The sequence below is a fragment of the Haliotis asinina genome, chromosome 2 (genome assembly GCF_037392515.1).
Source record: "Haliotis asinina isolate JCU_RB_2024 chromosome 2, JCU_Hal_asi_v2, whole genome shotgun sequence".
Classification (NCBI taxonomy): Eukaryota; Metazoa; Mollusca; class Gastropoda; order Lepetellida; family Haliotidae; genus Haliotis; species Haliotis asinina.
The window spans coordinates 93,188,082-93,205,638 of record NC_090281.1 but is presented as its reverse complement, the minus strand read 5'-3'; the positions used below and the strand labels follow the sequence as shown (position 1 = coordinate 93,205,638).

The 17,557-nt window shown below is 38.0% G+C and overlaps 1 protein-coding gene across 10 annotated transcripts in view; it reads right to left on the bottom strand.

Moving 5' to 3' along the window:
• LOC137274609 (teneurin-m-like) overlaps window positions 1-17,557 on the bottom strand; it is a 303,728-nt gene that overhangs the window by 45,986 nt on the left and 240,185 nt on the right. The window lies entirely within an intron of this gene.

The window sequence follows — 17,557 nt, the reverse complement described above, 5'->3', positions numbered from 1 at the left end:
CACTCATAATCAGTTTCAAGTCTGTATGAAAGGCAATTTGGGAATCACATAACCAGGTCCAGCAGCCAAATACATCAATATTTTCAGCAAAATGTCTCCCTAAAGCCAATGTGACAAAACACAAGGCATATGCCTCATTATGGAACACAACCATCAGCTTATTCTACTGATCTTCCTGGTCAGCTTAAAAATGTGGCATGTTGCTAACCCTTAATCATTGCTCAAACGATCAATCACTAGATAACCTTCATGGAACTGAAACACTGTTGTGTGCTATGTTGAACAAGAAGACTAAGAGGTAGTCTCTGAAATGAACATATTTTACAGTAAAAATTAAAATAAAATAACAAAATAAAAAGGAGCTCAAAGATTTTCTTCATTTTCTGAAACACAGGAAATCCAGTCTTGCCATGCATTCCAGACTTCACGGGCTATATTGGGTACATGTATTTCAGGGCCTGAAGAAAGTCTCCGGGCTTCTTTTTATTGTATTTTATTCTAAATAAAAAAACTAATTTAATTTTAAAAATGTTCATTTCAAACTTGTTAAACTGAAACATGAGCTGTTTGCAGCTTGGATACCATAGTCAGCCGTTAACATACCAGGGGATTTACCCTTGGTGCAATTATTACACCACCATCAGCATCAAATCTCCGCAGTACAGTTACACACAAAAAACCACACTTATGCCAATCAGTATGCTCAATCACATCTGACCTTTGTGTTGTTCCCTTTGAAAAGAGCTAACCAAGTTAGTTCCAACAATTTGCTTTGGAAAACCAATTAACGAGCATGTATTTACCACTCAGCACTCATGAACATACATTTCACTGTCAGCTGGCTCGTTCTCTTCTCTGCTGGGCCAACACAGGTCACATGTGAAATCAGATCTTCTACAGATCATTCAACACTATCATTCAACACAGGGCCAATGACCCTTCAATCAACCTTAACATTTAAAACAAACATATTGCTAACCTGCCCGCGTTTGTAATGAGGGCTGAGAAATGGAGCAGAATCACCTGCCTGACAAGCTAAACCTACCTATAAATTAGAGCTCTCGGTGGGATATCAGCTGATGAGAATCTAAAGGGGGGAGGAGTGAAGATTTAATACTTAAACATTTAATATTCTTCCTCAAACAAACTCAAAACAATCACTAAACATGAAAAAGTTATTTTTCTTATATTTTAATACCTTTTATAGTGTCACTTGACATTTGATTGCATGATTAATTTGATTTGAGTTCAAAAGTCAGTACCCCCTGTTGAGACCCTCTGCTATCAATGTGAAATTAGCATCTCTCAAGAGACCTGTCTCAATGCTTTACTTATACTTCGGCTCAGTAATTGTTGAAACCAAACCCAATCAAATTGTCATTAAGAAGGGATGAGTTTCACTGGGATGGCAATGTATATGATATGATTTTCTGGCAGGGCGGTGATGGGTTAACCAACTGGACTAAACAAACACGAGAGCCAATCTTCCACTATCTGCTTCACCGCTTCTACAGCTTATTGGTAATCGACTTCCAGAAATGAGAAACTGCTCGGACTATGACAGAACCAGAGAAAGGATTTTAAGATTTGTTAGTACCAGACGATACCGTCCTTGCTGGAATATCTGTGGTTACAGAAAGACTGTGGTCTACACATAATAGACCAGTTCTGCTTGATAAATGATAGGATCATAGAGTTCCACATTCAGTTGCACGATCAATTCAAACGAACGCAGCCTTCTGCATTGTGCTGTGAACAAGCACAACTTCAGTGAGGGTAGTCTTTGTGGACTGGTATCATTTGGGGGCTACAATTACACACAAGTTCTTAATGCTTCACTTTTCCATCAATTCAGAACTGCATAAAATAGAGAGTATTTTCAAGACAGTAAACATTTATGTGTTGTTCCATCCTGACTAGCTAGATACTCTTAGGACCATGTAATTAGGTATGTTCTGGTCCACTGGACTAGTATCTGTACAAATCTTCAGAAAAATGAGTTTCTGAAGTTAATTCCCTGTGATCTCACTTGTTAAGGAGTTCTGCTTTGTAAAACCGATTTCCTTAGTTTGCCAGATGTTTACTTCTTACTTTTCACATACCTTTTACACTATAGTTAAATGTAAATACTGAAATATATTTTGCATTATTTTCCAACAACAACGAAATAAAAAAGACGGGAAGTCTCCAATGTTCAGATGATGGCATTATCTAATTCAAAGCACAAAATGATCACATGAAGGCTTAAACCAAACATGGAATAATCTAAGCAATGGAGGTTAAAGCAATTCGTGCCCACAATGAACACACTTTCATAAACATTCATTACCAAATCTCAAGCAACATTTTGGCAAAACCATTTCCAGTAACCAAGGAATATTATTCCAAGACCTCACTGCTCAAATGTCTTGGATCAATGGTAAACATGTTAAAGCCCAAATTACAGGAATCTTTATTCTAGCATGTTCCGACGCTTCTTATGAGAGGCAAGGCTGTCATCACATCACAAGAAATGAAGACTGGAGTTTCTGCCAAAAAAGACAACCATTCCACTCTGACCTCTCCAACCATTGCATGTTATACTGATATGCGATATATGTGGGTATCTAACAGACACCAGGTGGTGTGCAGGTTAACAGCAGCATACTTGTTATATCCCTAAGATTTGGGCTGCAAAAATGTTCTTTAAATTCTCACTGGTATTTGGAATTTGAAATGTTTCAATATGGAAGTTCTACTTGAAATTGTCCTTCTCCAACTGTTTTCTTTTTCACTGCCAAGCACATGATACCACACTGACAGAGGTTGTAAAACTATGGCAAACATGTGTGGACGACAGTTGGCACTTCTGAAACCTTGCACTTGTGTGGGGCACTCTCCTCTTCATTTGTGATGCATAGCTGAAATACAAATCTGTTCAGTGGAACGCTCTCAGCTGATGTTTCTTCTCTGTGGTGTTCCTCATCCCTTTTTTAATCTTCTGTCACTGTTTTTCTTTCACAATATTACCTTCCTTGTGTTTTCGTCAGTTTTCTTCTGAGGCTGAAATGATGTATACCTGGTGGCCTGGCTGTTTGAAAATATTTGATGCTTTCATCCTCTTTGTGGTCTTCCAACTACCACATACCTGTGTACCTGGCTGATAGTCTTGCTTACTTTCCCCCACCTTGTCGTGATTCTTTGTGTGTGTAAATTACCCTTGTTTGCCACCATCATGGAAGACACAAGAAAGTGCCAAGATGTACCCATGTGGGGTTCAAACCACAGATTCCACCTGATCATATTTCCATGGATTCTTCCAAACCTACTGTTCATATTTATAAATACTTCCTAGCTGATAGTAATGTTCGTGTTTCAAGTCCTTTACTTTGGGCAGGCCTCTCCATCTCCATAGACCTATGCCACCAGAGACAAGCCTGTCCAAAATCTCTTTCATAACCAGCTTCTCTAATTCATCATTCCTAAACCAGCATATTTTTCTCATTTCATGTTTTTAGCTGTTTTTGACAATGTGCCCATTGCTTGAGAAAGAAAGCCTTGTGGGAATTATACATATTCCTTTGGCTCCTGGTATGTTAACTTTAGTTAACTGTTGAAATATCTGACACGGTGAGATTGCACATGCATCTACACAAGGAGAAAAATCAAAAGTTAACCACAGAAAGAAATCAAAGGCTCAAATGTCAAATTTCAGGTCAAGTTCACTTTCATGTGTTTTTATCAAGGAAAACGTCAATTTCAAAATCAATTTCATTCCCCTGTATTATTTGAAGGGGACTGTAGTTTTCTGAGGGATACACACCTTGTACTGAACAAAATTTATGAATGGTAACTGTTACAAAAACAAAAATGCAAAATTACAGGCGCTTATAATTGGGAGCAAGAGATAGCTCTTACACGAAAAGCCAAGAAAGGCTGTTTGAAAAATACAATTTGAGTTTATGAGCATGTCGTAAGTAGCGAAATTGACGACATCGACATTACATTCATTGCAACTGAGTTCTATAAATCCAAGATGAAAGTGTAATATTTCTATAACCATGAGAATCAGGAGAAATAAACTGGAATTACTCCTCCAAAGAGGTTAAAAACCTCTGTTCAACATGGTTACACTTTGCAGCATGCCACATATGGGGCTGAATGACGGCAAATTACGTCCCCACCTCCTTTAGTTCGCAATCAAGTGTTATTTGGTGGTATTCAATGGCTTTTCAGGGCACTGAGGAGTGTTGTATCGAAGTATATCAAACGACTTGGAGCCCACTTTCAACCTTAACGAAAATACTGCCACAACCTCACTTAAAACAGCCTCTCTTGTCCACTGAAATTGACAATAATGAATCCTCGTCAACTGGAAATCAATCTGTTATCAGTTTGGCACAATGGAGTTACAGTGTGATGTACATGCAGTCCGGACAGTCCTTCATCCATATTTATTGATTGCCAACACAAACTTGTCGCTACGTGTTCACGCCTCTGCACTTGTACCCATACAATTTTTTACCCCTTGCTAGATTCTGGTGAAGCCGAGATTGACCAGTGTTGTTTATATGACTGTTTTCCATATCAGCAGATCGAGAGAGGCCGTTCATCAAATAAATTTGTCACAATCCATTTTCTGTCCTACCAGAGCCAGGAAATTTGCAAATTGATAGAAGGAGGGCTGATAAAATCTAGCCCCTAAAAACAACAGGGGGCTTGCTATTAGCCTGGCATTCCCTCTGTAAGATCAATAGAATATAGATAGTGAAGTCGTCCATGATATCAACATTCCCCAAGTCACAACATCTGAACAAGATATGGATTGGAGGAAAAAAATACATGGAAAAGCTTTTTATATGTGTGCCCCTATGGTGTTTTGTAAAGCATTCAGAAAGCATTAAGAACATCAAACCTCACACTGATCTAATGGCTTGGCAGTAGGATTAAGGAGTGTGACCTGTAATATCAATAAGTGTGGATCACACTCTCAGCTTCGGAGAAGGGTGGTTCAGATGGACCAATGTTTGCCCACACACGATTCAAACTTTCAGAAGTTTGAAGCTACTGGTTGTTCTACAGCTATGATTATTGGTTCACAGAGATCATGGCAGCCTCTTAGTCAGTGGTCATTATGATCCCAGTGTATAGGATGCTGTTTTACAAATTGATATAAACACTACAATGTCAGATAGTTGACCTTAACACAGACTTATGACAATCCTAGTTCTAAGATGATCTTCAGTCCTAGACTGTAATACAGACTTATAACAATCCTAGTTCTAAGATGATCTTCAGTCCTATACTGTAATACAGACTTATGACAATCCTAGTTCTAAGATGATCTTCAGTCCTAGACTGTAATACAGACTTATAACAATCCTAGTTCTAAGATGATCTTCAATCCTAGACTGTAATACAGACTTATAACAATCCTAGTTCTAAGATGATCTTCAGTCCTAGACTGTAATACAGACTTATAACAATCCTAGTTCTAAGATGTTCTTAACTCCTAGACCTTAACACAGGCTTATGAATGTATTAATGGTAAGATACCAGTGAGGAATGGCATCAAAGTAGGTACAATCCCTAGAAAGACTGAGCCAGAAGAATACTCTACCCAAATGATCCCTAGGTTGGTCTCCATGTACTGGGTACTCCAAGCATAATTGTTCAGACTAATAACAATAAATCACACAGTTGAATCCTCTTGGACATAGGAAATGAATTCCACAGAATCAATACATTTCTTGTCATATTAGTCAGGGTATAAATGTCAAATGCTCAATGTAGATCTCGTTAAAATATACGACATATGCCAAATTGGCAAAGTAATAAGAAATATAACGCTGACAGTCTGGCAGCATATAACATACAACGTTGTCTACGTTCCTGGAGTTAAATACCACCTAAGGTAATGATATACCTCCACTTAATTGTCTTTTGACCAAAATAGAACAAAGAGGCTTTAACTGAAGGAAACGTCAAGGCAAGTGTGCAAACACTTTGAGTTAGTGAGTATGTTGGGTTTAACGTTAGTGACAGTACACCATAAAGCTTTTCAGAGACAGCACACTATCAGCTTTACAAGGAAGATCGGTCCCAAGCCCAAAAGGACAGCTTTCACATCTTGTGAACTGTTTCAGTAGAACTGTGATTCCTTGTGAAACCCACCAGTATAAGTTTAATGTTCTGTAAATCATCTCAGTCAAACTGATTTTTTGTTAACCCCCAAAGAGTAGGTCTGATGCCTTGCCTGAAAAGAAACTAAGTGCTAGTCAAACAATCCAGTGATTGATACTGGCAGCAACATTCCATGCAGTCAAGGTAAAACATGCCAGTAACCACGTCAATAAATGAGACTTACACTTACAAGCCCAACATTACTGCCTCTAAATGTCTATATTCTCCTTGTACATGCTCATGGGTCAAAATCAGTAAACCACATTACAAAAAGGGGAAAATGTCAAACAGATCATTAAATACAAAACTAGACACATGGTGTTTTGAACAAATCTTCAACGGTATCCAGTGCAAGGAAGGTAAGCTTACAAAGGTTAATCATTGCACAGTTTTTGTAGCTTTTTTTGTTTTCTATCTTCAGAACCTCTAGAAGTAATTAGACGAATGATATCTATCCACTCCTCAAACACACCAGTTGCCCAAGGTATTATATGTTTTTCTTATTATTAAAAGAATAGAAAAGTGATGATGGTGGTAGACAGGATGGTAGCTGGTGTACAATAAATGACGTAAATATGGCCAGCTGACACATGGGTTGGGAGTATGTTTATTGCATATATTGTGCTGTGAACAGTAATTTCTGTCAGTATGATGTTGTGTAAAGGGTATCTATTGTCTTTTTGTTGTAAACTGGTGGGCTAAATAAACACTGCCACATCATGTCTCACAAAAAAAAAAACATGGCAAGAAAATCAGTTTATGCAAGGTGACCTCACTTATCCAGTCAGCCATTGCCGAAATACCATAAGCATTGGTGTATCTGTTGGATTTGTGGAGATCTGGTGATTAAGTACAGTGTTGCTAATGGCAACCGAACAAAACAGTCCTTGATCTTTATTGACATTTCAACTGTGCATTACGTCTCAAAAACAATTGTGTATGGTGATATGGTGCGATTTAATTGAACTAGACGTAAAGCTTATGCGGCTGCCCAGAATAATGGTGATACTGCTGAAGCAGCAGAATTTGTTTGTTTGATGTTACAGTGAGAAATATTCCAAACACACGATGAAAATCCTTATGTAATCGTGTATGAGCCATACAATCAAGTGATGGGAATAAGCATAAATCTACACAGTTGGAACCTGATTTATTTCTTCATTGTTTAGCACTCAGCAATATACACTAATTCCTTCTTACTCGCACTATCTATTACCTTGGTAAGCACTGACACTAGGAACAGATCAAACAGAATACAATAACAGAGGAATGGACATGCTGCTACTTAATTCTCACATCTAAAATTAACATCTCAGGTGAAATCTGAACTATTCATACAGAAACCTTTCCTGAAGTCATCCACAGCACAGATATAAACGATACTGAATATAAATGATACTGAATATTTTAGATCTCTAGACTGCTGACGGAAAGGTCACCATGACTATAGCAAGGTCTGGACTGAGTGTCAGACGATGGCGCTGTCTAAATATTCTGGTACTTAAAAGGTGCTTATTACTTATCTGATTTCTACAACAAAGATATTTATGTATGGAAAGTGGAAGTATTGTCACCTAGAAAACAACTGTATGTTTCAGTGGTAGTCGGCACCATGAATCAATCCTGATTTGATGGCACAACAGGCTGTGAAATGATGTTTATATGAATTAAAACTGGAGTCATCAACAAGTGGTTGGAAACAATGCTCAAATTATTAACCACTGTTTGAAAAACATGCTCATATCAGCAACGACTGGTTGGAAATAATTCTGAAATAATCAAACTCCCTTAGGAAATATTGCTCAAATCATCAACCTCCATTTACAGTCAATGCTCAATTTATCTATAACTATCTATCAACATATTTGAAACAATATCGGATATGTTAATCAATGTTCAAACCATCATGTACTGACTCTGTTTTCTATAGACCCTAGACCAGCTTGACATTAAGATATAGAGGTAAAATTGCTCAAGTCGTTCTGAAATGCAATTTAAATGAAAATTAAGATGATTTGGACTATTGTTTCACTGCTCCTGGACATAGATTTTCAAAGCTGTCTCAGGGCTAAGATAGTCATAAGTGCCATACATTAACACTGACTTACAACTGTCTTAGCGCTAAGAGAGCTTCAACAATCTAGGCCCTGGCCATTTCAGGAAGTGAAAGGCCAATACATTTCAATTCTATCGGGCATATTTCATTGTTGAATGTCTCAAAGGTCACCCAGCTTCAGCCATCTCCATCTACTCCCAAGTATTAAATCCTAACAGAATTTGACAGCTGACTATTCACCTTGATAAGTTTCAGTGCACATATTACACTGGGAAATCAAATACAATGCATATTTCATGGACACACCCAGACCGCATCTTCCTTTCACTCAAACAAAACAGCAAGCTTCATTTTGGGAGCCAGCAATCTTGGACAATGTTTATTTACAACGTCAGCAAGAGTCTCATGGGGGGAGGTTGTGCGCTCACTATGTCGTAACTAGCAATGGGCACCCTTCCCAAATTACTATTAACCAGCAGCAATTTCAGGTGAAATACATCACAGACAGAATTGATTTCCCGAGGAAATTAAGTCAAAACAAACATAGGTCCATGTACGAGGAGAGATAGCAATAATTAAGGCTCTGAGTCAAACAGCCATGCATGATGCATACATTGGAACCTACACAGTGCACAGTTTCTATCTTCGTAATTAAATTGTTCTGTTGCGCTGTCGTAATTTACTTTATCGGCAAACCTAATACATACTATTTGTGTAACCGTGTATACTTAGACTCTGAAGGCAGCAGTGTACGATGCAGCAGTTTGACATGCGTGTGCACGCAAGTGATATTTCTTGCATGAGAAGAAATGTATTACGTCCCTCTGAAATTACCTACGAGTAGAGAAGATTGGAAGTTGGGCATCATTTTCATTTGAAATGAACAACTAGTCATTAAATGCTGAGACTCTAGCAATAATAGCTTCAGAAAAACACAACACTTGAGTAAAATGGCTGGTTTATGTGAGAGGATTGTAATTATAGGGGGAAAAGTTACCAAAAAAAGGAAGAATGTATTTTTTTGTTTGCAAACTGCATTGACCTCAGAAATATTCTCTCAGGAATTGTTCATGAAACAGACTCGTAAGTAGCATTACTGTAGGTTTATGCAAATAAATACTCTTGGAGTCTCCAGGACTGGATTCAGGCAAACATCGTCTATTAATTCCCTTTTTTACATTTTCAAACGCATGAAATCAAGGTTTATTCTGAATGATGAAATATCTGAAACTCCCAGCTTCATTATTTTCCTCAAGTGTCTTCACATCCATTGGTAAATAAAAATCAACTTTGAATGCATGCAATCCCAAAAAATCAAAATGGTCCCATTAGTTCCAGAGCCCCATTTCATCAGACAAGTGTCTATTTCATCTGAAATTAACATCACTCGTACTGACGACCTTGTACCAACCACACTGGGCAGTCTATGAATATGGCCAATAAACCATGCAGACACAAACGCCATCTCAACTGAAATGTGCGTCAATATTGCAACTGACGAGTCTGTGGCGAAATGAACACCCTACCAGTGAGACTTCCATGAGCTGTGCATGATGAGGATGATTATATAGAGGTGTCATGTAAGTAATCAGGCGGAAGGCCTGAGATTGGTTAGGCAACAGTTGTAGTTAGTCAATGCCCTCTCGGGACGTTGAGCAACTCGCGCAGAAATAACGCCGCCTAAGCCTCTCACAGTTATTAAAGAATTTCTACCCCTCTTCACGCTGCTCTCTATCCAAGCTGATTACATTCAAGAGTGTTTGTCCCTTTCATCTGACACTTGCATAAAACTTTATTTTGTATTTCTTTAATGATTTTCTTCATCACCTCTTTTCAAAAATCACATCAGCCAATGCTGACCATGAGCAAAATTTGACATTTTCCCAGTATAAAAAACAACAGAAAGCTATTCCTTTGCATAAGTCAGCTGTGAAATAGATGTTCTCAATGTCCCACTTTGATCTTGGAGTTCAGCTTTTCTGAGCTACTGTCAAGTTCCTGTGATGTACAACAGACACATGGAACTGATACCTTCTTCGAACAACTCCCTGACATAGGTAATGAGGATCTATGTGCATCAAAAGTCATTTTTTGAGCTTGAAGAAAATGCATTATCTTAATAACGTCCAATTTTCAAGTCCAAGCCTTACACAATACACTTCTTTACTTCCAGCCTACGTAATTGCAAGTATGAATTAGACTTTTTGAAGAACATGGAATATGTCAGTATTTATGCTATCAGTGGTGGTTTGAATTAAAACCCTGTTATTGCCAGTGTCATTATCTCTCAAAGTAGGGTATGGATGACTGTGAAAAAGATTATTCATAAACTTCTATCACCTATTGATGCTACATACTACTGGTTTGATGCCACATGATACTTGCTAATGAGCACCATCTACTCTTTACAAACACTGATCATGATGTTTCACTGACGTTACTGTTCAAAGAAGGAGAGAGTTGTCCAGGCACAAGTAAACTTTCCTGCTGATGATACCTCAATAATTCCACATGCATCAGTATTATGCTTAAGGATACTAGTCTTTAGTCAGTTATAAATTAAATCTATGAATGTTTCAAACAAACTAATAAACTTACTGCTGAAGCTGTACTTTGCTTAATAACTAAACTTATCGTTTTGCACGTTACCATGGTCTGTTACCATAGATGCAGGTAACAAGAAAATTGATCATTCAGTTGACATTAAATCAGGGTTAGGTTCAGAATTCAGGATGAGAACACACACATTTAAAATTAATGTGAATGAAAACCTAAAAACAAACTTAACCATTAAAAACTGTAAACTTGATTTCAATTTTTTTTTGTATTCCTATTTAAGAAAGAATAGGTTAAAAAACCTGATAATAGTCAAATTCAAATTCATGAGACCAATAATTCACATAACACATATCTGGTCAAATGGTCTGCCAAAATGATCAGAGACGGTACAACAGAAATCTAAAATCAGGGTAGTCTCGAAAAGATACAAAATCTTAATGACTGGCAAACTAATTATCCCAGAGAAACCTGGTTTGCTTAGCAGCGAATTTGACATTTTTTGCAAGTTTGCCCACAAAGAATGTGAGACTGAGTAAAACAACATGGCGTGGAAAAGAAACATGGCTGTGCCTATTGGTGGATGATGACAGGCCATATCTACAAACAACCCCCATAAAGCTACTACAGTCATTAGCAAACCCACACTGACATTGCCACAGTGTAACATTTCCATGGAACAGCCATGCTCCTAACAAAGTCAACACTACATGTATTTAAAACATAAGCTCACTTTTCTAGCTGTTCCTTGCTAATGAGATATATACCTAAACTACAAATTCATTTAGGTGTTTTTTGCCCAATTCGTTGCTGCTCTACAACTCCTTCTGGATGTATAAAAATATACAAATAATGCATTCCATGTGTCGTGGAAATTGGTTGGTAGAATAATGAGGACTCATATTTAGCTAGTTGGCTTCAAATATCAATACACCACCTTCACTGCAAGACTGTCGGATACAAATACTGATTACGTGTCTGCTGATTCTATACTCATCATCATCAGACAAACAGCAAAACGCAAATCCTGGGTTGATGTTGGCGGTGTTTATGGCAGATTTGTAAAAACATAAACATTTCCGTGCATCACCGCTAGACCTCTTTACACAGCCATTGTCACGACGGCTGCTGTTTCACTGTTTTCTTACAATATTTATAAGCATGGGTGATGAAAGGCTTTTTAAACTGACACATAACCACAGCCAAATCTACATTGTTGGGGAAAGTTAAGATTCCATGAAGTACTACCATTTGATTGAAAGAGCAGACACACATGAATATGTGCACTGTGTAGAATCATGTCTTTCAGACACAAATATGAAAAAATATTTCAGAAAAACTATTAGTCTTTCAGTTTCTTCTTCTGAAGTGATTCCAAGGTTATGAAAGTATGTCACAGTAGAAAGACCAAACTCGGTTTGCAGATTTGTCAGCAGGAATACTGGCAATGGAATGATTAGGCAAGGATGATTTCTCTCTGGAAATTGATGCTTCAGATTTTAAGCTTATTCCAAAATTTAGGTATGTATAACATTTGGTTATCTTATAACAAGGATTTCCATTTGGCCATAAATTCTTCAGTCTAAGAGATTCGTGCTTGCTCAGTGTAACATAACAATACCATGCTATCATAGGTTTTGACAAACTCAAAGATGGCAACTAAAACAGTGCTCCGGGTCTCACAAAGACAATCATTCAAAACAATTCCAATGTACAAGACAAAGACTTGTACAACAATAATATCAATAATAATGCCTTTCCTATGATATCACATAAAATGATACTTCTGTCTTATCAAATCACCAACAAGATGTTACACGAACTGTGTTGTTACAATACTTCAAATACACTGAACTATAAAAGAAACATCACACTTGCTCCCACCATATATTTGAATTTGATAGGTTTACTCACAGTTTATGCTATTGTAACATTACAAATATGGCTCTGACCGTTCATAACACATCATCCGAAAGAAATGAGATTACTGTGTAGGATTCATACTCATACCCTTTCTGTGAACATGGGTAATGCTCTCAAACGCAACTTTCTGAAAAGCATGATGCATGTGCAAATCCCTGGTCCAGTGGGTACAAAAGGGATCACAAACAATCATCCTGTCATTCGATTCCTGATCACTGTCACCATGCCACGTCTGACTCGAAATCAGAGGGAACAAGCCATCGGACATCTTCATGTTCGTCAACGTCCATGGGTCATTGCCAACGACTTCCAACCACAGTGTTTGGACAATCGAGAAACTGTGGGAGTGCTACAATGCAACCAACCGCACCAACGATTGTCGGTGCAGTAGCCACCCCTGGGTAACAACAGCACATCTATCTAGATCATGATCTTCAGGGAGCACTTGCAGGATCGCTTCCGCAGAGCAACAGAATCGGCTCGAATGACTATTGGCACCCACAAGAGACTCATTCTGCTGCAACTGTTCATCGTCGGCTGAGAACTTTCAACCTGGTCTGTCGACGTCCTGCTAAGGGTGCTGTCCTGACAGTTCGACATTGTTGGGAACATCTTCTGTGGGCCCAACAACATCAGAACTGGCACTATCAGCAGTGGAGGACTGTCATCTTTTCAGACGAGAGTCGTTACTGCATATCCGTGGCAGATGGCAGAGCTAGAGTTTGGAGATAGAGGGGTAAACGGTTACACTGATGCATGTTACATGGAGAAGGACTCGCGGGGAGAACCAAGCATCATGGATTGGGGTGGCATTGGATTGAATGAGTGTGGAATGGTATCCCCATGGCCTTCATCAACCACTTGATACACTCCATGTACAGACGTTGAAGGGGCAGTTATCAATGCAATTGGTGGCCACATACACTACTGACTTCAACCCTGAATGTCAAGGGCATGACCTCATCATGTGTTGTCAGACTTGTTTCAGGAGTACTCATTCATCAACGAGACAAAACAGATCCTTCAATTTCAACCTTAAATAACAAATATGTTTCCGTATAAATACAACAGTTTCAAATACATACATGTACGTTTCTTTTGTAGTTCAATATAGGTGGTCATATACATGAAGCAGTCAACCACAAATCAGAATCCTACAAAACTATTAAACACAACGAACATTCTATTTCACATTATTACAATTGACCACAGCGACCTTGTTACCATTTCCCTGACAACTGATGAAGATTCCTTCTATTGCTCCGATGTGTGGAGCTCTCTGCCCAATGTGTCCACCCAGTGGTAAAGTGGGCTGCGCACTTCTATTATGCCTCACAGACAACACTATCAATTGTGTATTTCAAAGCTGTATTGGAAAGAGAGTGAGGCTAATAAGACATGAAAACATTCATCAAGGCAGGATCAAAAGGCGATTTAGCTGGCAGTAACTGTTCACACAGTTCCATTGGGACTTGAACATTCATTTGGTGTTGTATTGAATACCCAGGGAAGCAGGCAACAAGCGGAGAACAAGATCAACTGACTGCCAGAGACACTGGCCAATCAAACGTATATCAATGAAACCAAACTGAAAGGCAGCAAGTTATTTCTGTTATAGTCCTTTTTCAACTACAACATGATACTGACCCACAAGAAGTAACAAATTATTTTTGGACGTCTTGAATTTTCAATGACCTTAAGGTAGCTGACCCATAAGCAAAGAAAAAATTATTTTGGGAAGTCTTGAAATTTCCATTTCATGCAGCCTTATGTCTTCTACAAGCAATTTACACGATTAGTGACCCATCGACATGTACTGCCATAATGGTGAAAGAGTAATCTTGAGACAAACTGCATGGTAAGCTAAACCACATGCAGCCAAATCCTATCTTTCATAAATCTGACTTTTGGGCACCTAGAGTTTCAATTGTTTGCAGAACACATGAAAACCAGACACAAGATGGAAGGCTGTAACTGAACCTGTACACATGAAGTGCATATGCCCAAATATGATTGGTAAATTACAAGCTATGCAAGTGAAAAAGAAAACAAGTAAACTGATCAAGGTTAATAGAAAAACTGAGGTTTGGGAACATGTGTTAAAAATATGGCAAAATTAATCCCTCATCTGGAAAATGATACTATGTACATATCCCAGAAACTTCAATTTAAAGTCGCCAGTACTGGTCAATCAAACTCCATCATCTGTCAAACATGTGCTGCATGATAGAAGATATGCACAACTTAGAAGAAATAGAAGAATATCTGATTCTTTCATATGACAGCTAATCTGTCATTGCACTTGTCATGTGAGATTACTGGGATCTTTGATTTCTTTGAGCCGTGATATTGCTGCAATATTGCTGAAGCACCAGGAAAGAATACTCACAACCCATTTTCTATGAATCCTTGGTAACAGGTAACTACAATCATATGAAAGACTCCAGTGTTCCTTAACTTATTCCAAGTGGTATATGAAGCAAGCAACTGGTATTTGAAACCTGACAACGTTGAGGTTAGACACATGAAGACCACCAGTCCAACTGCTGCTACCTGATCAGATTCACATTCAACAATATAGGAAACGTGAGCCAGTAGACATTAGGCTTAGACTCTAAAGACAATAGTACAACACAGTGATGATAATACTAATGATTGTATGACATTAACACTATCAAGGTTGCCTCCGAGCAGTTTCACAAACTAATATTTCATGCCCCAGCTCAACACCAGCCTGGGTAACGGGATACAAGCAATAATACCTGTCACTAACATCAGGTGAAATGTTATTGCTGTGAGTACCCCATTACTGTTATCCATTATTACTTATGCTGTTCATTACAAGATGTCTATATCATATTAAATGTGAACAAACAGGTAATGCTTGTGTCATCCAAACATTCAAATTATCACAAGCAATGGTTTGAACCAGTATCCTAGCTATTATTCAGTGTGACTCAACTGGTCAATTCATAAGTCAACAACACACTAAAAAAGACCTGAACTCAGTAGAGACCAAGCAGTGAGACAAAGGTCTGATTAACTCACCAGCATCACCTACACTCTGGATTCTCTTGATATTCCTTATACTCGGCAGCAAGACTTAAGTCTCAGCATGTTTTCTCTGATCCCCTGGCTACAATGTCAATGATGACATCATCATAATTATTACCCTACTGGAACTTATCTAATTACCTTCCATACTTAAAGGCTAACAGTTTTAATGACTTGAAAGCATCATTAAATAAATTATAAATTGACTTCATAAACAGTTCCATGAGTTCTTCCGAGTATTATCTATACCTACATAAACATGTATTTATTCCGTCACACACACACTGATAAGCATAAAGTCTGTAATTGTAGGTAAGTCGAGCCTCCTGCTGGTTCAGTTTGAAAAGAACAGTCTATCTGGTACTTTGCATTACACTTTAAGATGATTTTTGAAACTTTTATTTTTTCTGTAAAATATCTTCATTTCAGAGACAAATTGTATGTTGAATGAAACTTCAGACTTAAGGAATGTTAGATTCAGTTGGTTTGAATCCATGATTTCAACATAACATTTATAACCATGCCTCTAAACCTTTCTACTCATAAAGAAATATTCAGTTCGGATCAATATTTTTTTAAAAATAGCTAACATGAAAACTAACTGTTAAGCTATGTTTCTAAAATATCAATATTTCAGTGAAGCCTTTGATGAAATCAACATACATATACCTCAAGAGTGATTGCACTGTCTCAGGGAGATATTTCATGATGACGAAAATAATCAAAGCAAGGTGCAAGCTATTTCAATCAAAGGGAAAAATGCAAGGAAAATTTGAGCAAGATGACTACAAGATTACATCAGAGGAATTTTGCAATAATGATGGTATTCATCCCTCAGACATTAACAGACTACAAGTGTGTAATCAAAATCATCCATAAATAACCCAGATAAATTTGGCATGGAGCGAAGGAGTGCTTTGAAAGATGGGTTTAAAATCCTATTACTGGGCCACATTTATCTCCCAGTTTGAGCTTTATGGTTTGACCCCATATTCAGAAATCTGACATTTTTCAGAAATTGATGCAAACTCACTGGTCTTGATAAATGGATGTCGTTTTTTTCATAGCCTGTATGATTAAGAGGTGAAATGAATTCTGTCACCTACTTGTGGATTTCATGACTGGCAAAATGAACATTCTCATGATCACTTCCTGATTGCGACAGGTCCTGTCAGTACCACTGACATTTGTTATAGATGCTATTGTCAACATAGGGAGATCAGTTATCCGATCGGTCTATGGTCTCTTATCGAGGCTATAGTCTTATTCAGTGCTTACTGTGCTAGGACACAAGGTTAAAACCCTGTCCCAACGTCCTAACACAACTGTCGAGAATCAGATAATGATTTGCCAGGCACTCGATGGGGTTTATAAAACCTTTCGTAATAGACGTTTTTTAAGATGGAAAGGGCAGTCGGTTAGATGGCAAGGCTTGTAGCATTATCTGGAGAAACTTAAAGGTACATGTCCCAAGTTACAGAATAAACAAATTTTACTGCACCATAATATACTCATAGAAACAAATAAGGAACACATAAAAGTATGAGTGTTCCTTTATTCTTTTCCTGGTTTCTTCACAAGGTATGTATTGCACTGTGGGTGAAATTTTGGTATCAAACAAAGGAGCGCTTGTACCTGCATGTGTCCCCTTATTTGTTTCCATGAGTATATAACTAAAGGGTCACTGGTAGCCTAGTAGTCAGAGTATTTTGGATCATGATGTGGTGAGTTCAGTTCCCAAGCCAGGTCTTAGCATACTAACCAAAAAAAGCATTTAGCTATCATGGGTGTAGACCCAACTGACAG